At 38.1% G+C, this 16640-nt stretch overlaps 1 protein-coding gene across 30 annotated transcripts in view; it reads left to right on the top strand.

The window, feature by feature from the left end:
• Nucleotides 1–16640, top strand: part of NRXN1 (neurexin 1) — a 1138820-nt gene that overhangs the window by 675024 nt on the left and 447156 nt on the right. The window lies entirely within an intron of this gene.

Raw genomic sequence — 16640 nt, 5'->3', positions numbered from 1 at the left:
GAATTGGTATTGTCATGGGCATTCACTCTGCATTTAGAGCAACAGGAATAAGGTTTTATGGCAAAAAATGGTGGGTGGGGAAGACAGTCTACCAAAATCTACCTTTAAGAAAATATTTTCCTAATTATGTAAATTCAATTTACATTTTTTCAAGATTAACTGGGTCACAAGGGCACTCTCACTCTAAGGATGTTTTGGAAAGCAAGTATTTTTAGTGGGACATATTGCTACTCTGTGCACTTCCCCCTCATCGTTTCAAATGGTTCTACTTGCCAGGAAGAAGGTAGAACGGATATTGATACTAAACTAGAATTACTCTGTCACAACAGTCTGTCTAGGTTGATAGCCCCATCTAGTGAGCCAAGGACAGGGCTGCTACAAAAATATTACAATTGAACAGTCACTGATTTTTAAAATGAATCTTGGTGTTTCTATATAGATACTATCTAGTAATTCATAGGAGACTATTGAATTATTTAGTCCTGGATCTGAGTCTCATTACAAATTATTTCATTTTTATATATTTTTTAATCTGGGAAATCTCAACATACTTTCCATTCTCTAACCTGTCAGCAAATCCAACTCTGGATGTAAAAAAAAAAAAAAAAAATGTCCAGCCCAGAAAACCCAGTGGATTCAAACTTTATTTACTCAACTAACCTATTCTTATTATCTACTATTGGATTAAGGAATTTATGTTGGGTGAAAGTAACTTTCATCCCTTCAAATTTCAGCTATGCTAAATGACTTCAACCTACTTCTAAGATTATTTTACTGTAATGGACAAATTATATTGCACTTGGCTACAGACCTGCAGTCGTCTAATTTGGTTTCCCTGCATAGTTCCTTATTCTATTTCATTTTTGCAAAGAATTTGTAGTGTGTTCAGTAGATTGTTCCACCAGATTTAGAAAAAAATTACTCCAGTTATATGTAAAGCAAGAAATGTCTGCTATGTTAATATACTTATTTGTTTGTTCTTACTGTCTATATAGGATGAGTTCAACAATGACTTAATAGCATCAGAATTTTGACAAAGCAGAAAAAAGGCAATTAAAATAGTAGCTAGAACTTTGTCCGCTAATCACCTACTGTTACCTCAGGTGTCTGTCAACAGTGTGATGGGTTTTAAGACTTTAAAAACTGGGCAACTCAGGAATAAGCTGAAATAAATTATAAAGTTTTATCAAAAACCTATTATTTAGCTATGAAGACTTTTTGTTTTTAATTATATGGCATAAAAGTCATTCACTATAGAAAACTTGTAACTTTCTTAAACATACCTCATACAAGCGATAAACCTTTAAAAATGAACTGTGAAAATAGACTCATGATTTTCCTTCCTCACATTTTATACATGTAACTATTATTTTCCTTTATTATTTAAGAGTAGGTTTTATTCCTCCATGAATGTAAATGCATTTAAAATTAATTAGGATTTTCACATGACATTTCAGAGTAGTTTTCTGCTACAAATTTTCTCAAATCTGAATTTATTACCAACTGATAGCAGTGGTTAATATCAATGTGAACCTAAACATTAAAGCACACATTTGCTGGAATTTACATAGTTTTCAATTTTCTAATGCTAGCAAAAGTGAACTGCTTCAAAATAAAAATTGCCTACACTTTTCCTGAAAAAAAGAAAAAAAAAGTTTCATGTATCAGTTCAAATTCTTCCTTGTTAAGCTAATTATCTTTTGCTTGTGTAGCAGTTTAATTTTTGCCGTGCTGTGTAAAGCCTTGCTCAAAGCAGTACAACATAAAGGAAGTTTGTTTTTTCTTTTCTTTTTTTCATTTTCCTTATCTTTTCTATTGATTGGCTGAGAGGGTATGTGTTTGGGGGTCTCTTGCAGTTTCTCTAGAGACTATTTATGTAAATTGAAAAAATCAGTATTACTTGGAAAAATAACTCAAACTTTGATTTAACAGTACAAAAGAGGGTACTATCTAATCCCTCAAGTAGGAAATTGCTTTTCTTCATGATCCATTGCTTTCATACTGTTTCTGGCTGCTACTGCCAAAAGAGAAAAGACCCACCTTCGCTCTTCTTTTACCATGTCTGTTTTCTTCCCTCTGCAAAGCTTGGCAATAAATAATAGTTGAAATGAGTAAATTTAAATAATAATAGTAAAAGTGCATGACTGATAAGATCATCAGGTCTCAATTGGACAACTGTGATTATACAGGAGAGAAGCAGGAAAGAATTGACAAGGGAACATAAAATGGGAAATTAAGAATTTGGCATAATGTAGCAATGAAGATGTGACTTATTTGTAGGTGTTTTATATACTACTGTAAATATTAGCTGGAATGGGATCACACATGCTCCAAAATTGTTGATTTTTCTGAAGGAGGCAGGTTTTCTGTGAGATGCTTTGAATTTTATTTTCAACAAATGCTAAATCAAAATGCTGCGTATGAAAAGATACTGATTTTCTTTGTTTACAGTTGATCTTCCACTGGCCATTAAACTATGTAGTTTTAACTGCAATTTAAGCTGGTGTTTGCTAGTTTTTTTAAATTATACTTTAAGTTCTGGAATACGTGTGCAGAACATGCAGGTTTGTTACATAGGTAAACATGTGCCATGGTGGTTTGCTGCACCCATCAACCCGTCATCTACATTAGGTATTTCTCCTAATACGATCCCTCCCCTTGCTCCCCAACCCCTGACAGGCCCCAGTGTGTGATGTTCCCCTCCCTGTGTCCATGTGTTCTCATTGTTCAACTCCCACTTATGAGTGAGAACATGCGGTGTTTAGTTTTCTGTTCCTGTGTTAGTTTGCTGAGAATGACGGTTTCCAGCTACATCCCTGTCCCTGCAAAGGACATGAACTCATTCTTTTTTATGGCTGCATAGTATTCTATGGTGTATATGTGCACATTTTCTTTATCCAGTCTAATATTGATGGGCATTTGGGTTGGTTGCAAGTCTTTGCTATTGTGAATAGTGTTGCAGTAAACATACATGTGCATGTGTCCTTATAGTAGAATGATTTATAATCCTTTGGATATATACCCAGTAATAGGATTGCTAGATCAAATGGTATTCCTAGTTCTAGATCTTTCAGGAATCGCCACACCGTCTTCTACAATGGTTGAACTAATTTATACTCCCACCATCAGTGTAAAAGTGTTCCTTTTTCTCTACATCCTCTCCAGCATCTGTTGTTTCCTGACTTTTTAATGATCACCATTCTAACTGGCATGAGATGGTATCTCATTATGATTTTCATTTGCATTTCTCTAATGACCAGTGATGATGAGCTTTTTTACATGTGTTTATTGGCCGCATAAATGTCTTCTTTTGAAAAGTGTCTGTTCATATCCTTTGCCCACTTTTTGATGGGGTTGTTTGTTTTTTTTCTTGTAAATTTGTTTAAGTTCCTTGTGGATTCCAGAGATTAGCCCTTTGTCAGATGGATAGATGCAAAAATTTCCTCCCATTCTTTAGGTTCCCTGTTCACTTTGATGATAGTTTCTTTTGCTGTGCAGAAGCTCCTTAGTTTAATTAGAACCCATTTGTCAATTTTGGCTTTTATTGCCGTTGCTTTTGGTGTTTTAGTCATGAAGTCTTTGTCCATCCCTGTGTTTTGAATGTTATTGCCTAGGTTTTCTTCTAAGGTTTTTATGGTTTTAGATGTTACGTTTAAATCTTTAATCCATATTGAGTTAATTTTTGTATAAGGTGTAAGGAAGGAGTCCAGTTTCAGTTTTCTGAATATGGCTAGCCAGTTTTCCCAACACCATTTATTAAATAGGGGATCCTTTCCCCATTGCTTGTTTTCATCAGGTTTGATAAAGAACAGATGGTTGTAGATGTGTGGTGTTATTTCTGAGGCCTCTATTCTATTCCATTGGTCTATATATCTGTTTTGGTACCAGTACCATGCTGTTTTGGTTACTGTGACCTTGTATAGTTTGAAGTCAGGTAGTGTGATGCCTCCAGCTTTGTTCTTTTTGCTTAGGATTGTCTTGGCTATTTGGGGTAATTTTTGGTTCCATATGAAATTTAAAGTACTTTTTTCTAATTCGGTAAAGCAAGTCAATGGTAGCTTGATGGGAAAAGCATTAAACGTATAAATTACTTTGGGCAGTGTGGCCATTTTCACGATATTGATTCTCTCTATCCATGAGCATGGAATGTTTTTCCATTTGTTTGTGTCCTCTCTTATTTCCTTGAGCAGTGGTTTGTAGTTCTCCTTGAAGAGGTCCTTCATATCCCTTGTAAGTTGTATTCATAGGTACTTTATTCTCTTTGCAGCAATTGTGAGTGAGTGGGAGTTTGCTCATGATTTGGCTGTCTGTCTATTACTGGTATATAGGAAAGCTTGTGATTTTTGCACATTGATTTTGTATCCTGAGATTTTGTTGAATTTGCTTATCAGTTAAAGGAGTTGCTGGTCTGAGAATGGGATTTTCTAAATATACAATCATGTCATCTGCAAACAGAGCTAATTTGACTTCCTATTTCCTATTTGAATACCCTTTATTTCTTTCTCTTGCCTGATTTTCCTGGCCAGAACTTCCAATAATATGTTAAATAGGAGTGGTGAGAGAGGGCATCCTTGTCTTGTGCCGGTTTTCAAAGGGAATGCTTCCAGCTTTTGCCCCTTCAGTATGATATTGGTTGTGGGCTTGTCATAAATAGCTCTTATTATTTTGAAATATGTTCCACCAATACCTAGTTTATTGATTACTTTTAGCATGAAGGGCTGTTGAATTTTATTGAAGGCCTTTTCTGCATCTATTGAGATAATCATGTGTTTTTTGTCATTGGTTCTGTTTATGTGATGGATTAAATTTATTGATTTGTGTATGCTGAACCAGCCTGGCATCCCAGGGATGAAGCTGACTTGATTGGTGGTGGTTAAGCTTTTTGATGTGCTGCTGAATTCGGTTTGCCAGTATTTTATTGAGGATTTTTGCATTGATGTTCATCAGGGATATTGGCCTGAAATTTTCTTTTTCTGTTGTGTCTCTGCCAGACTTTGATATCAGGATGGGCCGGGCGCGGTGGCTCATGCCTGTAATCCCAGCACTTTGGGAGGCCGAGGCGGGTGGATCATTTGAGGTCAGGAGTTCAAGACCAGCCTGGCTAAGATGGTGAAACCCCATCTCTACTAAAAATAAAAATAAAAAAATTAGCCGGGCATGGCGGTAGGTGCCTGTAGTCCCAGCTACTCGGGAGGCTGAGGCAGGAGAATCGCTTGAACCTGGGAGGTGGAGGTTGAAGTGAGCAGAGATCGCGCCACTGCACTCTAGCCTGGGCGACAGAGTGAGACTCCATCTCAAAAAGAAAAAAAAAAAAAAGATATCAGGATGATGCTGGCCTCATAAAATGAGTTAGGGAGGAGTGCCTCTTTTTCTATTGTTAGGATTAGTTGCAGAAGGAATGGTACCAGCTCCTCTTTGTACCTCTGGTAGAATTAGGCTGTGAATCCATCTGGTCCTGGGCTTTTTTTAAATTACTGCCTCAATTTCAGAACTTGTTATTGGTCTCTTCAAGGATTCGACTTCTTCCTGATTTAGTCTTGGGAGGGTGTATATATCCAGGAATTTATCCATTTCTTCTAGATTTTCTAGTTTATTTGCATAGAGGTGTTTATAGTGTTCTCTGTTGGTAGTTTGTATTTCTGTGGGATCAGTGGTGATATCCCTTTTATCTTTTTTTATTGTGTCTATTTGATTCTTCTCTCTTTTCCTATATATTAGTCTGGCTAGTGGTCTATCTATTTTGTTGATCTTTTCAAAAAACACCTCCTGTTTTCACTGATTTTTTGAAAGTTTTTTTTGTGTCTCTATCTCCTTCAGTTCTGCTCTGATCTTAGTTATTTCTTGTCTTCTGCTAGCTTTTGAATTTGTTTGCCATTGCTTCTTTAGTTCTTTTAATTGTGATGTTAGGGTGTTGATTTTAGATCTTTCCTGCTTTCTCCTGTGGGCATTATGTGCTATAAATTTCCCTGTAAACACTGCTTTAGCTGTGTCCTAGAGATGCTGGTATGTTGTATCTTTGTTCTCACTGGTTTCAAAGAACAACTTTATTTCTGCCTTCATTTCGTTATTTACCCAGTAGTCATTCAGGAGGAGGTTGTTCAGTTTCCATGTAGTTGTGCGGTTTTGAGTGAGTTTCTTAATCCTGAGTTCTAATTTGATTGTACTGTGGTCTGAGAGACTGTTTGTTATGATTTCCGTTCTTTTGCATTTGCTGAGGAATGTTTTACTTCCAATTATGTGGTAAATTTTAGAATAAGGGCAATATGGTGCTGAGAAGGATGTATATTCTGTTGATTTGGGGTGGAGAGTTCTGGAGATGTCTATTATGTCTGCTTGTTCCAGAGCTGAGTGCAAGTCCTGAATATCCTTGCTAATTTTCCGTCTCATTGATCTGTATAATATTGACAGTGCAGTGTTAAAGTCTCCCAGTATTATTGTGTGGGAGTCTAAGTCTCTTTGTAGGTCTCTAAGAACTTGCTTTATAAATCTGGGTGCTCTTATATTGGGTGCATATATATTTAGGATAGTTAGCTGTTCTTGTTGCATTGATCTCTTTACCATTATGTAATGCCCCCTTTGTCTTTTTCTGATGCTTGTTGGTGTTGGTGTAAAGTCTGTTTTATCAGAGACTAAGATTGCAACCCTTGCTTTCTGTTGCTTTCCATTTGCTTGGTAAATCTTCCATCATTTTATTTTGAGCCTATGTGTGTCTTTGTACATGAGATGGGTCTCCTGAATACAGCACACCAATTGGTCTTGACTCTATCCAATTTGCCAGTCTATGCCTTTTGATTTGGGCATTTAGCCCATTTACATTTAAGGTTAATATTGTTATGTTTGAATTGATCCTGTCATTATGATGCTAGTTGGTTACTTTGCCCATTAGTTGGTGCAGTTTCTTCATAGTGCCAATGGTCTTTACACACATTGATGTTTCACATTACAGTGACTGGTAACTGGTTTTTCCTTTCCATGTTTAGTGCTTCCTTCAGGAGCTCTTGTAAGGCAGGCCTGGTGGTGACAAAATCCCTCAGCATTTGCTTGTCTGTAAAGAATTTTATTTCTCCTTCACTTATGAAGCTTATTTTGGCTGGATATGAAATTCTGGGTTGAAAATTCTTTTAAGAATGTTGAATATTGGCCGGGCACGGTGGCTCACGCTTGTAATCCCAGCACTTTGGGAGGCCGAGGCGGGTGGATCACGAGGTCAGGAGATCGAGACCACAGTGAAACCCCGTCTCTACTAAAAATACAAAAACAGCCGGGCGTGGTGGTGGGCGCCTGTAGTCCTAGCTACTCGGAGAGGCTGAGGCAGGAGAATGGCGTGAACCCGGGAGGCGGAGCTTGCAGTGAGCCGAGACTGCGCCACTGCACTCCAGCCTGGGCGACAGAGCGAGACTCCGTCTCAAAAAAAAAAAAAAAAAGAATGTTGAATATTGATCCCTGCTGTCTTCTGGCTTGTAGGGTTTCTGCAGAGAGATCTGCTGTTAGTCTGATGGGCTTCTATTTGTGGGTAGCCCGACCTTTCTCTCTGGGTGCCCTTGACATTTTTTCCTTCATTTCAACCTTGGTGAATCTGAAGATTGTGTGTTTTGGGGTTGCTCTTCTTGAGGAGTATCTTTGTGGTGTTCTCTGTATTTCCTGAATCTGAATGTGGGCCCGTCTTGCAGGTTGGGGAAGCTCTCCTGGAATATATCCTGAAGTGTGTTTTCCAACTTGGTTCCATTATCCCCTTCACTTTCAGGTACACCAATCAAATGTAGGTTTGGTCTTTTCACAGTCTCATATTTCTTGGAGGCTTTGTTCGTTCCTTTCCATTCTTTTTTCTCTAATCTTGTCTTCATGCTTTATTTTGTTAAGTTGATTGTCAATCTCTGATATCCCTTCTTCTGCTTGATTTGTTTGGCTATTGATACTTGTGTGTGCTTCACGAAGTTCTCGTGCTCTGTTTTTCAGCCCCATCAGGTCATTTATGTTCTTCTCTAAACTGGTTATTCTAGTTAGCAATTTGTCTAACCTTTTTTCAAGGTTCTTAGCTTCCTTGCATTGGGTTAGAACATGCCCCTTTAACTCAGAGGAGTCTGTTATTACCCACCTTCTGAAGCCTACTTCTGTCAATTCATCAAACTCATTCTCCGTCCAGTTTTGTTCCCTTGCTTGCAGGGGGCTGTGACTCTTTGACGGGAAGAGGAATTCTGGTTTTTGAAATTTTCAGCCTCTTTGCACTGGTTTTTCCTCATCTTCGTGGACTTATCTACCTTTGGTCTTTGCTGTTGGTAAACTTCGGATGGAGTTTTTGCGTGGTTGTTCTTTTTGTTGATGTTGATGCTATTACTTTCTGTTTGTTAGTTTTCCTTCTGTTTGTTTTCCTTTCTGTTACTTTTCCTTCTAACAGTCTCCTGCAGGTCTGCTGGAGTTTGCTGGGGGTCCACTCCAGACCCTGTTTTCCTGGGTATCACCAGTGGAGGCTGTGGAACAGTAAAGGTTGCTGCTTGCTCCCACCTCTGGAAGCTTTGTCCCAGTGGGACACCTGCCAGATGCCAGCTGGAGCTCTCCTGTATGAGTTGTCTGTTGACCCATGCTGGGAGGTGTCTCCCCATCAGGAGGCACGGGGATCAGGGACCCACTTGAGAAGGCAGTCTGTCCCTTAGCAGAGCTCGAGTGCTGTGCTGTGAGATCTGCTGCTCTCTTCAGAGCCGGCAGGCAGGAATGATTAAGTCTGCTGAAGCTGTGCCAACAGCCGCCCCTTCCCCCATGTGTTCTATCCCAGGGACATGGGAGTTTTATCTATAAGTTCCTGACTGCGGCTGCTGTCTTTTTTTCAGAGATGCCCTGCCCAGAGGGCAGGAATCTAGAGAGGCAGTCTGGCTACAGCAGCTTTTTGGTGCTGTGGTGGGCTCTGCCCATTCCAAACTTCCCAGCAGCTTTGTTTACATTGTGAGGGGAAAACCACCTACTCAAGCCTCAGTAATGGTGGACATCCCTCCCCACACCAAGCTTGAGCATCACAGGTTGACTTCAGGCTGCTGTGCTGGCAGCAAGAATTTCAAGCCAGTGGATCTTAGCTTGCTGGACTCCAGGGGGGTGGGATTCACTAAGCAAGACCACTTGGCTTCCTGGCTTCAGCCCCCTTTCTGGGGGAGTGAATGGTTCTGTCTCACTGACATTCCAGGCACCACTGGGGTACAAAGAAAAACTCCTGCAGCTAGCTTGGTGTCTGCCCAAACAGCCACCTAGTTTTGTGCTTGAAACCCAGGGACTTTGTGGTGCGGGCAGCAGAGGGAATCTCCTGGTCTGTTGGTGGTGAAGACCATGGGAAAGGCCTAGTGTCTGGGCTGGATAGCACCATCCCTCATGGCACAGTCCCTCACTGGCTTCCCTTGGCTAGGAGAGGGAGTTCCCTGACTCGTTGTGCTTCCTGGGTTATGCGACGCCCCACCCTGCTTTGGCTCGCCCTCCGTGGGCTGCACCCACTGTCTAACCAGTCCCAGTGAGATGAACCAGGTACCTCAGTTGAAAATGCAGAAATCACCTGCCTTCTGCATTGTTCTTGCTAGGAGCTGCAGACCAGAGCTGTTCCTATTTGGCCATCTTGCCTGGGAATCCAGTGTTTGCTACTTCTAAAGCAAACCACTGTGAATTGGGCTAAAACAATACCATTCTTAATATTTGCCTTATAAATTTTATTAATGCATGAGATTTTACATTGCACAGAAAATTGGAAATTTGCCCCTCCCTTCAATATGAGAATAACACATAAATAAATAAAAATATGCCCAGGCGTGGTAGCTCATGCCTGTAATCCCAGCATTTTGGGAGGCCGAGGTGAGTGGATCACCTGAGGCTGGGAGTTCGAGATCAGCCTGACTAACATGGAGAAACCCCATCTCTACTAAAAATACAAAATTAGCCGGGCATGGTGGCACATGCCTGTAATCCCAGCTACTTAGGAGGCTGAGGCAGGAGAATCGTCTGAACCTCGGAGGCAGAGGTTGTGGTGAGCTGAGATTGCCCCATTGCACTCCATCCTGGGCAACAAGAGTGAAACTTAGTTTCAAAATAATGATAATAATAAATAAATGTGTTATTTATTTGTTTACGTAGAGATGGGATCTCTCTGTCACCCAGGCTGGAGCACAGTGGCCTTATCATTACTCACTGCTGCTTTGAACTGGGTTAAAGTGATCCTCCCATGTTAGCTAGCACCACAGATATATATCACCATGCCTCTACAAAATTTTTTTAACTTTTTGTAGAGATGGGGTCTCCCTATGTTGCTCAAGCTGGTCTCAAACTTGTAGTCTCCAGTGATCCTTCTGTCTCCACCTTCCAAAGTGCTAAGATTTCAGGCCTGAGCACCTGGCCCAGTTTTCATTATTTAAGGGCGTTAGTAGTGAGGCATTTGTTTCTTCTATTTGATTAAAAAAAAAATCTTAAGTCTAGATATGTTCTTGTATCTCTTTGATTAGGTGCCTAAAGCAATCTGAAGGTAATCTAGTTCATTTAAAAATAACGTAAGAGGCAATCATCAAGTATGCTTTAAAAAAATCATCAGATATGCTTTGTTTTAATACCTGTCATGTGTTAAATATTGAAGACCACAGCATATGTCTAATGAAAGCTTCATTAGGAAGACATTAGTAGATTAATTCCACTTGCTGTGTGGTTTATTTTATTTAGAATGCAATAAGGTAAGTTCATTACTTTGCAGGCATAATGTTTTCTACTGTACTTGAACACAACCAGGAACAATTCCACAGAGGTCTGTGGATCTACTAACACCTGTCAAGATAAACACACAGTTCTCCGGGGAATCATCTCAGCAATAGAACAGAGAAAATGTGAGGGAAAGCAATTCTTTTATAAAAGGAAAATAAGACAGTTTTAAAAAAGCAACATTGATTAATAATTTTTCAAAATGCCTCAGAGGTCATATATTTCTTATACAGGTATCAAAAAATTTCCTATCTTTTAAGTATAAATGTTTTGGAGCATATACTTCTTCTTTTAAAATCAATATTCTAAGAGACTTGAACTATTGGAATAATTGTGCAATTTGAATTGAACTACTGGAAGTTTTTCCAACTCTTATAGCTAGTCTTCCCTCATCCATCCCAGAAAAAAATATTAGATGATAAGTTTTGCTATAGTAATATTATTTGAATGGTTATAGTGAAAATGGTGACAGTATTTCCATTATAAAACTCTATAGTTAAGAATTTATAAGTTGGCTATAAATGTTTGTTCTGTAATTCAACTTGGCAGCAAGCATCTTAGCTTGGCAGTACTTTCTTTTTTTTATGAAGTATGGAAAAGAAAGACATCTGTTTATAATATGAGTAGGAAAATATGACAATGAATTCCATCATTCTTTATAACCAGCTTACTTAGCATTCAAATTAAAATTAAGCATAAACTTATTATATATTTTAGATAATAAAAATAACTCACCAATAAAACTGTAAGGGTAAATTGAAGAGGATTTTTTTCATTTCTCTGTTGGCTTTGGTGATTTTAACCACTAAACATGGTGATCGACTTAACCAGTTGCTTTGATCATTATTTATTCTGCACAATAGTAATGTGAATACACTGTTACATATCCTCACTCTTTTTTTAGGTATTTGTAATATTCTACACATGAGAAGGTAGCAAAAAAATGACAGAGTTCAGAAATTTTTCCAATGGAGAAATATATATTAACATTTGATAGAACAATTAATGCAATACTAAGAGAGGAAGGAAGTAGAAAATATAGTTTTACAGAGAGAATAGCGTGGGATATGTCAAAGCAAAAACAACAACAACAAAAAGCGTGCAGTGTGTTTTACGGAAGAGCGAGAAATTCATGTGGCTGGAGCCTGGGGTGTTTGTGGAGAAAGTGGCAGAAGTTGAAATGGAGGTGAAACAAGAGGCATGGAGGCACATTTTAAAGGGCTTAATATAACATGCTACAGAATTTTAATTTTACTTGGTAAAAAGGTCTTTATAGTAGAATAGTCATACCAACTTATCTGTAGTATTAACATCAAAATATCTCTGACAAAATGTGCAACCTAACAAATATATATATATATATAAATATTATATTTATGTGTATATATATGTACATATATATAAAATATATATCCTGAATTCTTGAATTGGGTGGGGATTCGATTATAGATCCCAGATAGAGATTCAATTTGAATCGCATGATTAAGTTCCTCTCAGTGCATTCAAATTGTAATATATGCTCCACAACATATTTTCGCAAAGATAAATCAAATTGGTTTATGCTCTGAGTCCTTGGACATTCAGGAAATTAAACATATGGTACATGATTTCTGGTTACTGGTTTGAGTATCTGTGTTTACTAGAGAATTTGGAAATTATGCTTTAGTCTTAATATTACCCTAACTTGCCTTAGAGTTGTCCTTCCACTTCTAGTTGTTCTCAACAATCTCATGCTTCTTTCTGCAGTGATAGACGTGTATGACAGACAGTGTCTTGGAATTCAGGCAGACAGATCCCAGGTTGTCAGTTCATGGCACTGATCTTTTCTCTAGCTGGTGCTGGTTGGACTGGAGGCCTGATATGCCCAGACCTGGAAGGGACTTTTTAATTTTTGTTCTTGTTTAGTTTACTTTAGTTTTGTTATGGTGACTATTTGGGATGACCAGTATTAGGAATTATATAGAAAACAATATTATCATAAATTCTGATTTATTTTATCCCTACCATAAAACAGGGGGAAAAATAACCCATTTCAGAAAACAACAGCAAAAAGCTAGTTTGTATGTATATATATATATGCACTCTAGACACTACGGTAGTGTATATCTAGATACACACACATTTACTCTAGGCACTATTGTATTTTAAATACTTAAATTTGTCAACTCATTTAATCCTCACAACAACCCTACAATTAACCTTTTTTACAAATGGGAAAACCGAGCTTAAATAACCTGCCCAAGGCCACATAGCTAGCAAGTTAGTAGAAGCAAGAGTTGAACCCTAGTGTAGTGTCTGAGTTCCTGCTCATAGCCACTGGCAAGGCAACAAATAAAAGAGCTCAAATACAAAAGATGAGAAGGAAAATAGAATTTTTTTTCTAACTGTAGTAAGGAGAATTTATAGTTACATGGTGTGAGATGAGAACAAATAGGTTTATATAATAGACATCTTGAAGTTTTTAAACAATGCTTTAAAGAAGAGAACTGGATACAGCACTATTATCTATGCTTAGGGAACACTGATCTGGCTGTAGTTATACTAGATCAACTAAGGGGAGGTGAGATCATTGGTAAGGAGCTTAATGAGAAAGCTCTCCATGTGTTAGTTAATAAAACCTGACACAAGGACTTTGGCATTCCCCTGGACTAGCAGCTTCAGCATCACCTGGGAACTTGTTAGAAATGCAAATTATCAGGGTCCTCCAAAGATTAAGGAAATCAAAAGCAAAGCAATCTGTGATTTAACAGCTCTTCTAGCCCCTCTAGTGTATCTCCTATGCACACTAAAGTTTGAGCAACACAGATTGAGAGAAACAGAGGCTATGGTAATAAATTAAGAAGTGGCTGAGCTTGACTATAGAGAGTGGGAAGACTTTAGAGTATGGCCAAATTAAAAACCACCTCGCAACTCATTATCTTTATGTCTTTAGCATAAAGTACCTATGAATAAAGAATAAATAAGCTAAACTAAGTACACATGAATAAAGAACAATAACATATTTATTATGTGTTTAATAGATTTTAGAAATGGTTCCAATTTCATTACATTTAGCATTATAATCCTTTTCCAGATGAGGAAACTGGGACAAGGGGCCCTTAAACTCAATGTCACATGAATAAAAACAATGAAGCTTGGATTCATACTCACAGTCAGGCACTCCAGTCTCATGTTGCCACGCTACATTATGAACACATTGAAACTGAAAGAGCATGAGCCTAGGAAGTGTTTGTCACCAACAGAAATCAGTTGAAATAATTCTACAAACTATATAAGCTGACAGTGATTAAAAGATGGCATATTATTGGTTGGTGCTCCTGTGATGCCTGCAACACTTGAATTTACAGTTATAGTGAAATCTCTATGACCCTGACTTGGTACTTAAGCACCAAGTTGTATGCAAGCCACCAAAAACGAAATTTTTATTAAATCGGATGAAAGACAAGATAGAGATTATAGAATATTTCAGAGCTAAACACAACCAATCTTGACTTGAATAAATCTAGTCGTGTTTCCAAGTCAAACTGCACATCTAGGCTTGAATTCAATTTGAGTGACTTGAGTACAGCATTGGCTCATCTTGATCCCCAGCACTCCCTCTGATTTGTTATATCATTGGGGAGGAGCTAGGTAATAGCTAAGTTGACTGAATTCACCAATCTATATCTATGACTGGACTATCGGTGGTTGGAGGTGAAAGTGTTCCTCAAGATAAGTAAACACTTCATAAATAAACCTGACTTTTCTGTAACACAAGTTTATCATCTCAATAATAAAAAGATTGCAGTAAATCTCCAGAGATGCTTTTAGCCTGGCATCATTATTATTATTATTATTATTATTATTATTATTATTATTCTCAATGCTCTTACTCTCATTTTCTGATCTTACTCTTAGGGACCTGCAATAATCCAGAGGGGTAACAGGATCGGGAGTTTAGCTTTACAACTCTCCAGAACAAACCCTCTTCTGAGTCTGGCCCTTTTTATTGACTCTCATTTCTAACTCAGGAAAGTAGGTAGATGGATATGTGGGGTCTGCTTGTCTTTACTTTATGCGGATACTGGTAGAAATGCAAAATGCAAGACTGACACTCTTCTCATTTTTAATTTTTAAAATATTAGTGCTGCCTGTGGGTTTTAATATACTTCCCCTCTGCTGTTTTTAGTGTCTACTTTTCTATTTAAAAAGCTTAATACTGAGCTTTAAGGGTTTCCAATTAAGCTTAAGGGAAATATGAAAAGGATGAAAGTGTCTGCCTGACAACCATCCTGTTTCTTGAGACAAAAAGGTTGATTTTTGCAATATGAAGAAATAACTTGAAATGGCCTGTCCTTTCCCATTTCTCCAGAATCTCCCTCTTCCACTCGCTCTCCTCTTCCGTCTCTTCCTATTTCTTTTTTCTTTTCCTCTCGACTTTCAAATCCATCTCTCATTTCTTAACTGTTGTTCAACTTAGGCTACCTGTGTTCTTGTTCATGATAAATCATCAGGCGTGAGTGGGCTTAGGACAGCTTAGCACATACAGTCCTTAGGTTCTTTTAGGTAGATCTCAGTAGCCATGGTTGTTGGCAGCAACTGAGTGTGAACCCCGTTTCCAAGAGTTCACACAAGTACAGCTCATAATGAATTCAAGACCAAGACCAACTTCTGCTACAGATACAGACATTTATTAATGAGTAGGCACAAAATTTTATAGCCTATTCTAGAAGCTTGGTGAAGTGCCAGCTCTTTATTCTTTTAGGTACCTGAAAAAAAAAAATGTCTTCCAAAAATGGTTTTCCTGAAGCAAATATGACAGTATTTCAGTGACAGCACCCATCTCACCATCTCTCAGAATTAAGTGGCTAAGAACTGTTAGGGATCAACAGTAGTACCTACCTCATATCATTTTGTAATGATTATGTGAATTAATTCATTTAAATCACTCAGAGTAGTGTGCTAGAAATAAGTGTTAGTTTTTATTATTACTATTATTATGGAACCATTCCTCATAGTAAAGGGTGAAAAGCCTCTTAGAGTCACATACTCTATTTATGTAGAAGTGAGGTGTGTTCAGGTAAAATTTAGTTAATTCACGCATCTTGCCTATTAATAATTTCACCAAGGATAACTTCTTCCTAACTTTCATTGGACTAATTAACAAGCCCTTAATTTCATCAGTGATAACTTATTTTCAACAGATATTATAACTAATGAGCACAGCCACATCATAATTAGAGATGATAGTAGCCCAAGGCTTCTAGAAGCCACCTCTGCCTTCTGTAATTCTGACTGAGATGTTGGGGCATAAATTCCTGATAAAAGCACTGACACTCTCAGGGTGCAGACAGCGTTAAGAAACACTTATATCACACTGTCTGCACTGAATTTTTTTAGAATACATTACAGTTAGCCAAAAACCATCTTTCCTCCAACCAGTTCTTCAATCACCTGAGAACAATTTGTGAGATGCTGCCTCAGTTTCCCTTAGATAACAAAATTGCAAACGCAAAGACTGACTAGCTGAAGAGACACAAATTAATGGGTACACACAAGCTTTATTTGCTTCACCCAGATTACTCATGCTTTTGCCCACAATACTTTTTCTACACTATCTAGAAAGAGAATTGCTCCTTGTTCCACAAAATTACAATCATTTATAACAAATATTGCTGTATCCGTATCACAGCATACACCCTAGAACCTCCTAAGTATTGCAAAGGTGCCCTAGACATCTGCCTGGAAGACTACAGCTACAATTTCTTCTTTTGAGGCAGCCATAAATATTTTCTCCTTAGCTCTTGAGACTCCTGTAAAACTAAGATTTCTGGCCTATCCTTTCTCTAACCCTGCCTTTATCTCCCAAGGCCCCAGACAATATAAGACAGGCGGGTGAGTAGGGGAGGAGGGGAAGCATCCTCCTAATTAAATGTTCTTGGGAA

Source organism: Nomascus leucogenys, chromosome 14, assembly GCF_006542625.1.
Source record: "Nomascus leucogenys isolate Asia chromosome 14, Asia_NLE_v1, whole genome shotgun sequence".
Classification (NCBI taxonomy): Eukaryota; Metazoa; Chordata; class Mammalia; order Primates; family Hylobatidae; genus Nomascus; species Nomascus leucogenys.
Note: the sequence above shows the minus strand (reverse complement) of the source record. Positions and strands in the feature narration are given on the sequence as shown.